The sequence below is a fragment of the Phacochoerus africanus genome, chromosome 12 (genome assembly GCF_016906955.1).
Source record: "Phacochoerus africanus isolate WHEZ1 chromosome 12, ROS_Pafr_v1, whole genome shotgun sequence".
In the NCBI taxonomy this organism is placed as follows: Eukaryota; Metazoa; Chordata; class Mammalia; order Artiodactyla; family Suidae; genus Phacochoerus; species Phacochoerus africanus.
In genome coordinates this window covers 51649175-51664110 of record NC_062555.1, presented here as the reverse complement: position 1 = coordinate 51664110, position 14936 = coordinate 51649175, and positions in this window count along the sequence as shown.

Here is a 14936-nt window from a genome sequence, read left to right as displayed (position 1 = left end):
TAAACCTGAATAAAATTTGGGAAAGAAAAAAGATAACCAAAATGAATTCATCATTTCTCCATCCAAAAATTATCGCTGGGGACATTTTGGTATATTTTATTGCAGTTTTTTTTTTCTATCTAGAGCTTGAAAAATAATTTAACTCCATCTTATTCCAAAAAGGATTAAAGATAATTACTGTAAGTGATTTGTTTCTCCATATTTATGCAGATATACATATAATCATATAGGTGTGTGTGTGTGTATTTATCACAGTGGTGTGTGTGCATGACTGCATGGTTATGCATTTTTATTTTTTATTTATTTTTTTGTCTTTTTGCCTTTTCTAGGGCCGCTCCCACGGTATATGGAGTTCCCAGGCTAGGGGTCAAATTGGAGCTGTAGCCACCGGCCCACAGCAGAGCCACAGCAACTCGGGATCTGAGCCAAGTCTGCAACCTACACCACAGCTCACAGCAACGCCAGATCCTTAACCCACTGAGCAAGGGCAGGGACCAAACCCGCAACCTCATGGTTCCTAGTCGGATTCGTTAACCACTGCGCCACAACAGGAATTTCAGTTATGCATTTTTAAAAAATGCTTGTGTCTAAGAGATCTTTCCATGTTGTTATTTGTAAAAGCAACAGAAACATGTATGGACCACTTGATGCGTATCAGATGCTGTTCTGAGAATTTCACCTATATGGCCTCATTCAAGTCTCCCAGGGAAGTGAGTGCTCTTATTAGGGTCTGTTTTCGGGTGAAGACCTTGGAGTACAGAGAGGTTCAGGGCTTGCTGCTCAAACAAATAAGAGGTGGTAGGATTGGACCTGATGTTTGTTGGTCTGAATCCAGAGTTGGCAAACTTCCCCACCGTGTGGTTCTGCCTCTCAGGCTTTATAACCATAGTTCTAACTACAGATTTCTTACGTTATAGGTAGTGTTTCAGAGCCTATACTGTAGTTTTTTTTTTTTTTTTTTAATTAACAATAGTAATGGACATCTAGGTACTTTCCAAAACTTTATTTTTTCACATATTACAGCGACATCTCGGTACATACATGCACATATTTCTCCCCAAATGTTGTCAAACAGTGGGCATCGTTGAGTCGTCAATCAATGATTTTATTAGATACTGCCCCTAAAGCTCTACCTATTTGTTTTCCAACCTGGCCTCTGAGAATACCTATTTGCTTTCCGGTCTAGGACGCTTTTTTTGCTCATGTAATGGGTGAAAAAAACCTCATTAAACTTTTCTGCATATCCTTTATTACCAGTGAAAGTGTGTTTATTGGTCATTTTAATGTTCTCTTCTGTGCATTGCCTATTAGGAACCTTTTCCCATTTTTCTAAGGGGTTCTTAATTTTTTTCTTACTGATCTTGGGATTCCTTTATATATTTGGGATAAAAATTCAGTGTTCAGGGAGTGTTAAAAAAATGACCTAGGCTATAAGTTAAGAGCATGGCCTCTGAAGCCAGGCTGCCTGGATTTAAGTCTTGAGTGTGCCACTTGAGAGCTGTGTGATCTTGGCCAAGCTACTCAACTTCTCTGTAGCTCAATTTCCTTGGCTGAAGATGGGAAAGATAACAATAATGCCTGCTTCACATTGTGGTAGGACTGAATGCATCAGGACACAGTAGAAGTGTAGTATCTAGCATGTAACACCATGAAGCCATTATTATTGTTATTTGCTGCAAATATTTTCCTACTTGCTGCTCTTCTTTGACTTTGCGCTGTCTCTGTGAAGAGCAAATTTAACATTTTTGAAGAAAACTCACCCATCTCTGCAGAGCTTGCTGTTCATGTCTTTTCTGAAGGAGGCCTTCTCTGTTAACACATTCTGTTGATGGTAACATTGAAACAGCATTTATTTTCTCATGCATCCATTTGGAGTTTTTTTGGTGTCAAGTGTGGGATAGAAGTCTACCCACTCCATGCAAGAGGCAGCTGATGAAGCTGATCTGCCCGCAGACTGGCGGGTCCCCCTTGGGAGTGTTGCTGTCTCGGGCTCAGCTTGGTCTCTGCTGTTGGCTGGGTGGGCACCCGGAGTGGTAGGGGAGGGAAAATCAGTGTGGTTGGGGTGTGAATAGCCTCCATCCCATTGCTCACAGTCCGTGGTGCCTACTCCATCTGTGGCCCAGGATGCTGACATTTAAGGTCTGTATTGCCCCAGGCTGCCTGCCCTCTGGCTTTTGTCTGGGGCTGACCAAAGAGAGAGATTGGTGGGACATCAGAAGATAGGATGAAGGAGAGTTTGGAGTATTTATTCCCCTTATTCTTCCTCTGGACAGCCACAGATTTTCCCTCTGTAAATAAATTCTTCTTTTGACATTCTTTAGCTCAATCCTTTCAAAGTTCTTTAAGTGTCCTGCTGGAAGCTTGAGTAATATGGCCAAGGAAATGAAATAAATGAAAATGTGAAACCAGAGTTCCCACTGTGGCTCAGTGGGTTAAGGACTTGTAGTCTCCATGAGGATGTGGGTTCGATCCCTGGCCTTGCTCAGTGAGTTAAGGATCTGGTATTGCCACAAGCTGTGGCATAGGTTGCAGATGCCGCTCAGATCTGGTGTTACCATGGTTTTGGCATAGGCTGAAGCTGCAGCGCTGATTCAACCTAGCCTGGGAACTTCCATGTGCTTCAGATGCTGCCATAAAAAGAAAAAAAAGAAAAAAGTGAAATCACAAAGGAGGAAGGCATTTAAGATTGATACTTCTGGTAGAATTGGTTAGCAACCCCCTTAAAAATCTGAGCAATATCAGAAATATATTGAATAAAGTCTATAGTTGATGGCCATGCTTGTGATGGTGCTCATTTTGGGCAAAGGCTAACTAACTCTTGCAGCAATACAAGGTGCTCGGTTGAGATTTTAAGTTTGTGGTCTTGCGTCCCAGCACAAAACTATCTTCCAGGGTGAATATTTGTGTTATTTTTGTTGAGGCAGGAAAGTGAACTGAAAAAGGAGGGAGTAGATAGCACTCCTGTCAACACATAATTAAAAGGCTTTTTTCAGGGTCATGTTTTTTAGGGACCTGTGATTCTCATGAGATAGCAAGGATGAAATGCAGCTTGAGCTTCAGAGGCATTGAAAGAATTTTTAGTGATTGTATACAAAACCCTTTGACCTATGGACTAAGACTTTCTCCATGCTTTAAAACGCCTTTAAAAATAACCTCATTATAGCTATGTGAATGATTGCCCAATTGTTACCCACTTCTTACAAATAAGGACGTGATGGCATGGACTTGGTCATGATGACACAGCAAAAATATTGGGTGGAAAACTTAAAGCTCCTTATGTGATGATATATTAAGCATAGATCATTTTTTTGAATTTTATTTATTTTTTGATTTTTTTTATTAACCTATACTTGGTTTACAATGTTGTACCAATTCTTGCTGTATAGCAAAGTGACTCAGTCATACATCTATCTACATTCATTTTTTAATATTCTTTTCCATCATGCTGTATCTGAGGAAACTGGATATAGGACCTCATTGCTTATCCATTCTAAGTGTAATCGTTTGCATCTACTAACCCCAAACTCCCAGTTCAACCTGCTCCCTTCCCTCTCTCCCTTGGTAACCACAGGTCTAGACAGATACTATTTAAAGAGGGAGGATCCACTCTCAGGGAATCCTGCGTAATTCTGATTATCTCCTTCTTATGTCTTGTTCAGTTGACTTTATGGAAACTCTCCCTTTTCTCCCCTTGAACTTATTCTAAGTAGTTTCATACTTCCTACTGACTTAACTAACATGATATCAGATGTGATGCAATTGAAATGTAAATAATCCTTGAACTACTGGTCTGGCGGAAATGGGGAGCACGGGTTGGGGAAGTGTTGCCATTTAAAGATGTTATATGGAAACCTACACACCTATGGCCAATCGATCAATGACAAAGGAGGCAAGTACTTACCATGGAGAAAAAGACAGTCTCTTCAATAAGTGGTGCTGGGCAGACTGGACAGCTACCTGTAAAAGAATGAGATTAGAACATTTCCTCATACCATATTCAAAAATAAACTCAAAATGGATTAAAGACCAAAGTGTAAGACCTGAAACCATAAAACTCCTAGAAGAGAATACAGGCAGAATGCTCTTTGACGTAAATTACAACAATCATTCTTTGGATGTGTTCTAAGGCAAAAAAAATGGAAGCAAAAAATTAACAAAGAGACCTAATTAAACTTAAAATCTTTTGCATAGCAAAGGAAACCCCTGACAAAATGAAAAGACAGTCTCTTGAATGTGAAAAAAAAATCACAAATGATATGACCAGTAAGACTAATATCCAAAATATAAACAGCTCATACAACTCAATATCAAAAAAAAACCAAACAATGAAAAAATGGCCAGAACACCTGAATGGACATTTTTCCAAAGAAGACATAAATATGGCCAAAAGGCACAGGAAAATACGGTTCCCATTGCTAATCATCAGAAAAATGCAAATAAAAACCACAATGAGATCACGTCACACCTGTCAGCTACCATCAACAAGTCTACACGTAACAGAGTTCTGGTCGTGATGCAGCGAAAATGAATCTGACTAGGAACCATGAGGTTGCAGGTTCGATCCCTGGCTTTGCTCAGTGGGTTAAGGATCCAGCATTGCCGTGAGCTGTGGTGCAGTTCATAGACGTGGCTCAAATCTGATGTTGCTGTGGCATAGGCTGGCAGCTGTAGCTCCGATGGGGCCCCTAGCCTGGGAACCTCCATATGCCACGGGAAAAAAGTCTACAGGTAACAAATGTGTAGAAAGAAAAGAAAGGAAAGAAAAAAAAAAGAAAGCCCCCATAGACATAGATGGATAATAACTAAGATTTAAATGTCACTTATCTGTTAGCTTCTCTGTGGTCTGTTCATCCATGAGCCTGTCTGTTCTATGAGAGAAGGGAGCGTCTTGTTTACCATTGTACATTCAGGGCCTAAACAGTGCTTTGCTTATGGTAGCTACTCAATCCCTGTTTATTAAATGAATGAATGAATTCATTCACAAGCAATGGCTTAGCAGGAAGGACTCCGAAGAATGAAGCAATCCCAGGCAGATCATGTAAGAGGTAGGTCAGCTTGAGATTACAGAGGATCATTCAGCTTAGACTTTGTGGTGGAGAGCCAACCTGGCTCGGTAACACTATAAAGGGGGGACATGAGAGAAAAGAGAGGACAAGAAAACAGCGAGAAAAGGGCAGAAGTGGCACCTGCCTTGTGGATGAGTTATTCAGGAGTAGGTGCGATTCTGAGAAAGAGACCCAGAGCATGTGATAAGTCCATGACAGGCAACCTTAAACATTAGCTAAATAAATAAAATAAAAAGGCCATAACATAGAAGAAAGTGAGTGTTGGCTGTAGAATTCAGCTTACAAAAGATAGGTCTGTTAACCTGAAACTTTTCAGGAGGAGGCTAGCAATTTGTTGAACTTTGAGATTATACTCCGTGGAAGTCCCCCCCCCCCCCTTTTTTTTTCTCTAAACAACTTGGAGCAGCCGTTTGCATAGGAGGTGATGTTTTAGCCCAGATAAGGGTCTGCTTTCTCTGCAGATGTAAACTATTCTGTGTCAGAACAATTTTATGTGCCATTATTGTTCTTTATCATTAATCAAACAGTGCAGGTGGATAGATAGGAAGAGAAGGGACAGCAAATAAGCAATGAGATCCTGCTGTATAGCACAGGGAACTATATCCAATCCCTTGTGTTAGAACATGATGGACGATAATATGAGAAAAAGAATCTGTATGACTGGGTCACTTTTCTGTACAGCAGAAATTGACAGAACATTGTAAGTTGACTATATTTAATTAAAAAAAAAAAACACAACAGAACAAATCCTCAGATGATTCCAACACTGGTATGGATATTTGAGGAACGTGACTGCTGGCACCATGCAAGTCTGCTCATTGATCCCCATCCCTCAGTGGCTTCTTCTTGGATGATCAGACTGCTGGACCCTGAGGAAGTAAGCAAGAGCGGCACAGGCATCCAAGAGGGACAGAGCCATAAAGACCTTACATTTTTGAAACATTTAAAAAAGGCACTCCAGGGGTGCTTGGGGTTAACAGATGCAGACTATTGCCTTTGGAATGGATTGGCAATGAGATCCTGCTGTGTAGCCCTGGGAACTATGTGTGCTCACTTATGATGGTACATGATAATGTAAGAATAAAGAATGTGTACATGTATGTGTAACTGGGTCACCTTGCTGTACAGTAGAAAATTGGCAGAACACTGCAAACCAGCTATAATGGGAAAAAATAAAAATAATTATATATACAAAAATAAAAAGGCGCTCCAGGAGTTTCTGTCGTGGCTCAGCAGTTAATGAACCAGACCAGCATCCATGAAGACGTAGGTTTGATCCCTGGCCTCACTCAGTAGATTAAGGATCAGGCATGGAAGGTGAGTGTGGAGAAAAAGAAAATGGCCTGAGTACTGAGGCAAAAAGAAGGAAATTTATTAAAGGGAAAGGAGAGGGTGATGACCCTTGCGAAGTGACAGCCCCCTGCCTTTCTGGCAGGTTCTTCGTATACCCCAGGGATGGAAAATTGGATTCCCTGAAGTGGGGGTGATTCGTTTCTCTTTAGCCTGCAGCTGGACTCTGGTGGTCTCGGAGTCTTGGGAAAGTAGGTATCAGCAGCGAAAACAGGATGTCGCCTGAGCAAGGTGGTCATTCTCATGGGTCACTGTGCCTTCGTATTTTATTTGCGAGGTCAGCACAATGAGCCATTTTAACAATGAGCCCCCATGTAGGCCCTAACAAGGTGTTGCCGTGAGCTGTGGTGTAGGTTGCAGATGCACAGATGAGGCTTAGATCCCATGTGGCTGTGGTTGTGGTGTAGGCTGGCGCTATAGCTCTGATTGGACCCCTCTCCTGGGAATGTCCATGTGCCACAGGTGTGGCCCTGAACAAACAAGCAAACAAAGGCACTCCACAAAATCTTATGAGAAGCAGAAGCTCTCGTGGTGCCCAGTGGTTAACAACTGTGCAAGGTGTAATTTCCCTAAGATCTTCCAGTTTTAGGTAACAGTATCTTCCTGGTTACTAAACTTCCCGGGCAAAAGGTGGTTGAAGAGCATGGATCAGCTATTAAACATCTCCTCTGAAAACACCTTCTATACTTTCTCACCCAATAAAACCCACTCCACGTATTTTCAAGCTCCGGCCAAATGGCTGTGTGGGGAAAATGGCTGTGTGGCGTGGTCCCAGCTGCTTCTCCAGCCAGGGAGCTTAACTCTCTCCAGATGTAACCCTTCGCTCCCTCTCCCTCCTCATAATTTTTGTCTTGATTAAAACAGCCAGGAGAGATTTCTTTTCTCCTCACGTGACCTCGAAAGCAGGAGACACTGAATTGCAACTTGGGGATAAACACTCGGTAGAGTGTGGTTTCTCTCCTGCCCCTTGGTTAATTAGCTAAAGGTAATGGTGTATGAAGAACAAAAAATGCTTAAAATTGGGTCAGAAGGACAAGATCCAAAAAAAAATATATGGTAACACGTATCGCAGGAAAATCTTGGCTCTAAACTAAGAAGGATGAGGTAGCAGTTTCTCACAGACTAGAGCATTGAGGATAAGGAGAGAGGTGTGTGTTTGCATACAGGAATCAAATTAAAATTTCAGAAGTATCTTATGGGTTAAATAAATGTGTGTGAGGGAGGGGGAGAGAGAGGGGAGTGAGTCCCTGGTTTGGTGGCTGAGGCAATAATTTTCCCAGAGGGTCACTCAGATGCTGGTCACAGAATGACTCAAGAAGGAGGCGTTCCCATCGTGATGCAGTGGTTAACGAATCCGACTAGGAACCATGACGTTGCGGGTTTGATCCCTTCCCTTGCTCAGTGGGTTAAGGATCTGGTGTGGCCGTGAGCTATGGTGTAGGTTGCAGACTCAGCTCGGATCCCGCATTGCTGTGGCTCTGCCGTAGACCGGTGGCTGCAGCTCCGATTAGACCCCTATCCTGGGAACCTCCATATGCTGAGGGAGTGGCCCAAGAAATGGCAAAAAGACAAAAAAAAAAAAAAGACTCAAGAAGCAGAAACCTGGGTGGAATGTAACTGGGGGGATGAGAGGCTAGAGAGAAATTCACCATGACACAGAAGACTGCTCTGTATTGAATAAGGGAGGAACTGAAGATAAGGTTTTATGGGTTTGTTTTTTTTTTTTTTTTTGAGTTTGACCACTCTAGGTATCTGCCATCTTTTTTTTTTTTTTTTTTGCACAGGTTGAAGTACAGTGCTCTCCAAACCTCTTTTTCTTTTTTGAATTTTGAATGTTTATTAGAGTATAGTTGATTTACAAGGTTGTGTCAATTGCTGCTGTACAGCATGGTAACCCAGCCATACATAGATACGCAGTCTTTTTCTCATACTCTTCTCCATCATGGTCTATCACAAGCGATTGGATGTGGTGCCCTGTGCTGTACAACAGGACCTCACTGCTTATCCATTCTAAATGTAATAATTTGCATCTACCACCCCCCAATTCCCCATCCATCCCTCTTCCTCCTCCCCCATCCCCTCGATGAGGTTTTATGTGTTCTTGTCTCTGATATTTGTTGCAGTGATGAGCAGAATGGCTATGACTGCTGGGAGGGGACGAGTCTGTGATGGGAAGTGTCCAGGGCAGGACCCCAGGGAAGTGCTGTGGTCGCCAACAGTGATGGGAGTGTTGAATTGGACTTTGCTTAAGCTTGGGATTTACAGATGACGGCACCCAAGATGGGCTCTACATTTAAGTTCTCTGTGGGCACAATCCAAAGAGGGACACCTGGCCCCTGGCCCTATATTCTGCCTGTGGGGGAAGAGCCTGTTAGCATATCTGTGTGCCATCCAGAGAGTGTTATTTTAACCCATTGACATGTACTTGGATTTAGCCAGAAGAGGTAAAAACAAAACACACATGTCATTGCGTCTGTTTGTGGTACCTGTCTTATACGTAGATAGGTTTATTGGCCTGGAGAAGGGTCTGGAGGCCACAGGAGGCACTGGTAACAATGAATTGAGCAATTTCAGCTTCATCATCGTCATACTGTTGTCCTGGCAACGGTTCTGAACCAAGGGTCCTTTGAAGATGACAGCACGTCAAAGGATGGGAAGGGGAGCTAACATCTAGCTACCTTGTTTATAGCCCTCTTCACATGTACCTATTACACCTGCCCGTACAAATTTAAAAAATGCTCAAGGCACATATGATATGTATGCATATATGCATAAAATGTCTGTATTATATATAATACTTCATTAGGCTTAAATCCTTTTGTGGGGCCCAAGAGAGATTTCCTCCTCTTCTGCAGGGAACCCTCCTCCAGTGTCTATTAGGGAGAATTATCCTATGATTGTCTCAAGACCTGGCATAGGATTCAGTGGGATGCGTAGTAGATCTCACCTGCTGCCAGGTCACCCCAGGCCCCTGCCACAACTGGGGACTCCTGGCCATGGCCCTCTCAGTGGATGCTGCTCCCTCCACACAAGCTATAGCGGAGGTGAGAGTCAGGTCGTGTCACATCTTCTTTTATTTGCCCGGCACCTTCATCCTCTGGAGGCTGCATCGCATTACATCTGAGAGTGGACGCGTCTCCTGCTAACTTGTCCTGCTCTCAGACCAGCTGATTCTATTATTATATATATATTATTTCTCCCCAGTCTACAGGTTGGCAGGAGGTTGGATGATCCACCCTGGGCCTGGGTGGGAAGTGGTTCTGTCCCGTGCGTCTTCCACCTGCTTCTGGGATGGGAAGGTTAACCCTGGCGTGTCCCCCTTGTGGTAATGGCAGAGTTAATGGAGTGCAAGCGTTATGGTGCCTGGGTTTTATCAAGCCTCCATTAGCTTCCCATCTGGTAACACTCTGGGGACCAAAGCATGTCACAGGATGAACTCAGAATCACAGGTAGAAAAGGTAAGGGGGCCTTCCGATGGGAGGAACAGCAAAGCCACATGGCCAAGAACACAGATAAAGGGAGGGGACAGGAAGGGACCATGGATGCGCTCTGACCTGGGAGGGGGTCACATCCCCCTGAGAGGGGGTCCCTGAGAGGCATGGCCGTGGAGGAGGAGAGGAAGTTAGGAGCTTCGTGTCCATTATGACTTTCCCATTGTCCGTGGGCTGAACACCCACGATGCGGTGTTCCTCATAGGGATTCCTGTGTCCTTCCCTGCTCCCCACTTCGAAGTTCTGCCCCATACCAAGCCCCCCCAGCTGTAATCCCCACCTTGCCAGTCAGTCCACCTTGCTGGAACTGCCCTCTCTCCTTCCCCATACCTCCCTGCAGGGCCCATCCCTCTCCACATCCAAGCAGCTAGGCTGGAGGAATGTCCCTTAGGATGCTTTTCAGTCCCTTCTGGCTCTCCACGTGCAGCTCCCTTCCAGGTTTTTCTTTTCTTTTTCTTTCTTACTATTTTTGTCTTTTGTCTTTTTAGGGCTGTACCCGCGGCATATGGAGGTTCCCAGGCTAGGGGGTCAAATCGGAGCTGTAGCTGCCGGCCTGCGCCACAGCCACAGCAAAAGGAGAGCTGAGCCATGCCAGCGACCTACACCACAGCTCATGGCAACGCTGGACCCTTGACCTACAGAGCGCGGCCAGGGATCGAACCTGCAACCTCATGGATCCTAGTTGGATTCGTTTCTGCTGCACCATGATGGGAACTCCCTTCCAGGTTTTTCTACCAGCGTGCTTTGCAGACTGTCTTCTTTATACACACACATGCCCTCCCCCTCTCCCTCCCTCTTCCTCTCTCTCTCCCCATTCCACACACGTCCCTTCTAACTTCTAAGGATAAATGTGAATTCTTGATGACAGTGTGACCCAAACACTCGAGAAAAAACCTTCTGTATCTGTCTCTTCCTACCCACCCCCAGTGCAGGGCTGTCTGCCTGCCCAGGATGGCATCATCACAACTGGGCAAATTGTCATTGTTATCCAGAGTCCAAGCCCTAAAACACCAGGGTCCTCCCCCACCCCACAACTCTGTCCAGTTGGAAGTGAGTTGGGACAGATTCATTCTTCTAACTGTATATTAAAAAATAATGCACAAAAAGGAGTTTCCGGAGTTCCCGTCGTGGCGCAGTGGTTAACGAATCCGACTAGGAACCATGAGGTTGCGGGTTCGGTCCCTGCCCTTGCTCAGTGGGTTAACGATCCGGCGTTGCCGTGAGCTGTGGTGTAGGTTGCGGACGTGGCTTGGATCCCCCGTTGCTGTGGCTCTGGCGTAGGCCAGTGGCTGCAGCTCCGATTTGACCCCTAGCCTGGGAACCTCTATATGCCACAGAAGCGGCCCTAGAAATGCCCAAAAGACAAAAAAAAAAAAAAAAAAAAGGAGTTCCCGCGGTGAAGCAGTGGGTTAAGAATCTGACTGCAGCAGCTCGGGTTGCTGTGGAGGATGCTGGTTTGAACCCTGGCTTCACTCAGTGGGTTAACAGACCTGGCATTGCTGAAGCTGCAGCATAGGTCATAGCTGCAGCTCTGATTCAACCCCTTGCCTGGGAACTTCCATATGCTGCGGATGCAGCCATAAAATAAAAACGTACAGCATTTTAGCATCTCATAACCTGCCTTACAAACGAGCGGATCTTAGTGCTAATGCTGTTAGCAGATCTCCTACTTTGAGGATTACATTGGAATTCTACTTGCTAAGAGGTTCATCCTTCATTATATCTGGTTTCCAAAAGATGAAAACAAAAGATCAGATTTGTCTCTTAAGCAGTGAGATCAATTGCTGTCTACTGATGTCATTGCTTAAGAGACAAATCTGATATTTGGCCTGTTTGATGCCTTGGCAGAATGTTATATAAGGTCCCAGTTTCCTGAAATAAAACTGCAAAAGTCTAGGTTTTTTGATCTGGAAAAGCAAGTTGATTTTGCCTTTTTGGTTTCTAACCAAGTAGGCTTTCAGTGTGAAGAAAGCTATTTAAAATACACTGTTCTCAAACTCTGAAATCCCTGTGGCTTTGGGAGTTAGCTTCAATCTTGGCAAATGACCTAAAGAATGAGTTTCTTTAGCCATATATTCTGAAAATTAAAATAGTATACATTTAGCTTGAGGTATTGCAAGATGTGCAGAATATCTCATCATGTGCCTGAATCTCAGTAGACATCAGAAAGTGGAAGAGGACAGAAGTTCTGTGGTTCTGATTCCCAGCTCAGTGTAAATGGGGTGAAGGATTCAGCTTTGTACTTTTGTACCTAGAAGCCTTAAATTTTTTTTTTTTCTTTTTAGGGCTGTACCTGTGGCATGTGGAAATTCCCAGGCTAGGAACTGGAGCTGCAGATGCCGGCCTACACCACAGCCACAGCAACACTAGATCCGAGCGGTGTCTGTGACCTACACCACAGCTCATGGTAACGCCTGATCCTTAACCCACTGAGTGAGGCCAGGGATCGAACCCACATCCTCATGGATACTAGTTGGGTTCTTAACTTGCTGAGCCGCAATGGGAACTCTGAAGCCTTTATTTTTTTTTTTAAATTCTCTGGTTCTGGGAGAATTTGAAAGGGATCATCAAGATCATGAGAAACCATTTTAACCTCATTTTCTTTCTTTTTTTTAATTAATGATTTTTATTTTTTCCCATTATAGCTGGTTTACAATGTTCTGTCAGTTCTCTTCTGTACAGCAAGGTGACCCAGTCACACATACCTTCTTTTTTTCTCACATTGTCATGCTCCATCGTAAGTGACTAGATATAGTTCCCAGTGCTACACAGCAGGATCTCATTGCTTCTCCATTGCAAAGGCAACAGTTTGCATCTATTATCCCCAAAGTCCCAGTCCAGCCCACTCCCTCCCCCTCCGCCTTGGCTCCGCAAGTCTGTTCTCCATGTCCATGATTTCTTTTCTGTGGAAAGTTAACCTCATTTTCTTACATGGTTCTGTCTTTCCTTTCACCATGGAACAGAGTAATTACTCTCAATTTGTTGAAAATGGCAGGTTTTATGGTCTTGGCTTCTGGGTTTGCACGTCAGTTCTGCCACCAGCTCTGTCATGAAACATCAAGCTACTTATTTTCTCTAGACCTCAACTGTCCTGCAAAACTGGGATGATCCTAGAATCTGCCTTACACAGTGGTTGTGAGGATTAAATGGAAAATGTAGGTAAAGTCGTCAGTGGAGAACTTGACACAGAGTAAACGCTTGACGCATTTCTTTCTTTCTTTCTTTCTTTCTTTCTTTCTTTCTTTCTTTCTTTCTTTCTTTCTTTCTTTCTTTCTTTCTTTCCTTCTTTCCTTCTTTCCTTCTTTCCTTCCTTCCTTCCTTCCTTCCTTCCTTCCTTCCTTCTTTCCGTCTGTCTGTCTGTCTGTCTGTCTGTCTTTTTAGGGCTGCACATGCAGCACATGGAAGTTCCCAGGCTAGGGGTTGAATGGGAGCTGCAGCTGCTGGCCTCTGCCACAGCCACAGCAATGTAGCACCTGTGAGCCTATACCACAGCTCATGGCAACACCACATCCCCAACCCCCTAAGATTAAGGCCAGGGATTGAACCCACGTCCTCATGGACACTAGTCTGGTTTGTTACCGCTGAGCCACAACGAGAACTTTGACACTTTTTTCTTTTTATTATTGCTATTCTTTCTTTTATTATTCCACCAACTCCTTCCTCCTCCTCTTTCCTCTTTCTCCTAATAATCTGTGAGACACTGATAGTCAGGTAATATTTAACTCTAGACGTTCCCTTCTCCAGGTTACACATACCCAGGTCAGGTTGCTCGACTCTTCCTCACACAGGAAGCTTGAAGCTTCTGTTCTGGGTTTTCTTGCAGTAATGAAACACAGACAGGGCGGTGGATGGCTGGAGCCCGCTGGTTTCGATAAACTCCTGAAGTAGAGTGTTAGGTGAAAGGCCACTGGCCAAAATATTCAATGTTCTCCACCTGGAGCAGAAGCCTTCCTGCATGTAAATGAGGAGAAGGAATTCCTGGGGAAGCCTTGGAAAAGCAGATGGTGGGGAATTTAGAAAAAGTGGAGCAGAGCTCCCCTAGTGGCTCAGTGGGTTACGAACCCAACTGGTATCCATGAGGACGCTCTGGCCTCGCTCGGTGGGTTAAGGATCCCCCGTGACCATGAGCTGTGGTGTAGGTCACAGATGCAGCTCAGATCCCATGTTGGTGTGGCTGTGGAGCAGGCCTGCAGCTGTAGCTCCGATTCCACCCCTGGCCTGGGAACTTCCATATGCTGCAGGAGTGGCTCTAAAAGAAAAGAAACAATAGAGCAGAAGAAAGAGAAGAGGTTTGCTCTGTGGGCTGTGACTCTGCCTCTTGGCCGTCCTAGGAGACGAGACTGATGTCATTGGGGATGCCCCATCCATCTGTGGCACGGAGGGGCCTGTCTTGTTTTGGGGGGTGCACCCTCCTTCCTACCACCGAGCATGTGGCCCCGGGAATGCTCGTTACCCATGTTTTGTTTCCTTGGTTCTGTCCTCCATCATGGTAGCTCTTTTTCTCAGTTCTGGGTGCTGGCAGGTGGAAGCCCTGCTCTCTCTGTGCTGGATGGTGAGGATGGGAAGCAACAGCCCCAAGGCAGGGGCTTCCTTGAGCTTCGCACTTGGCGACCAGCACGCCTTAGTTTCCAACCAATGAGGAATCGCCTCTCAGATCATAAAGCTTCCATCTGGAGTTCTCGCTGTGGCCCAGTTGAGTTGGTGACTCGGCTTGTCTCTGGAGTCCCTAGTGTGATCCCTGGCTCATTGCAGTGGGTTACAGATCTGGTGTTGCTGTAGCTGTGGCATAGTTGCAGCTGCAGCTTGGATTCCATCCCTGGCCCAGGAATTTCCATATGCTGTGGGGGCAGGAAAAAAGAAAAAAAAAAAACAAAACAAAACACTAAGTCCCCTCACATTTCTCTGAGAATACGATTATGATTTCAAGGGGAAGGAAAAATGGAGAATGAGTATGTGGGTGGTGGTGAGGAAATTGAAGAGTGGAGCAGAGGAGTAAATTATATAAAAGTACAGTTTCTTCATCTTCTAA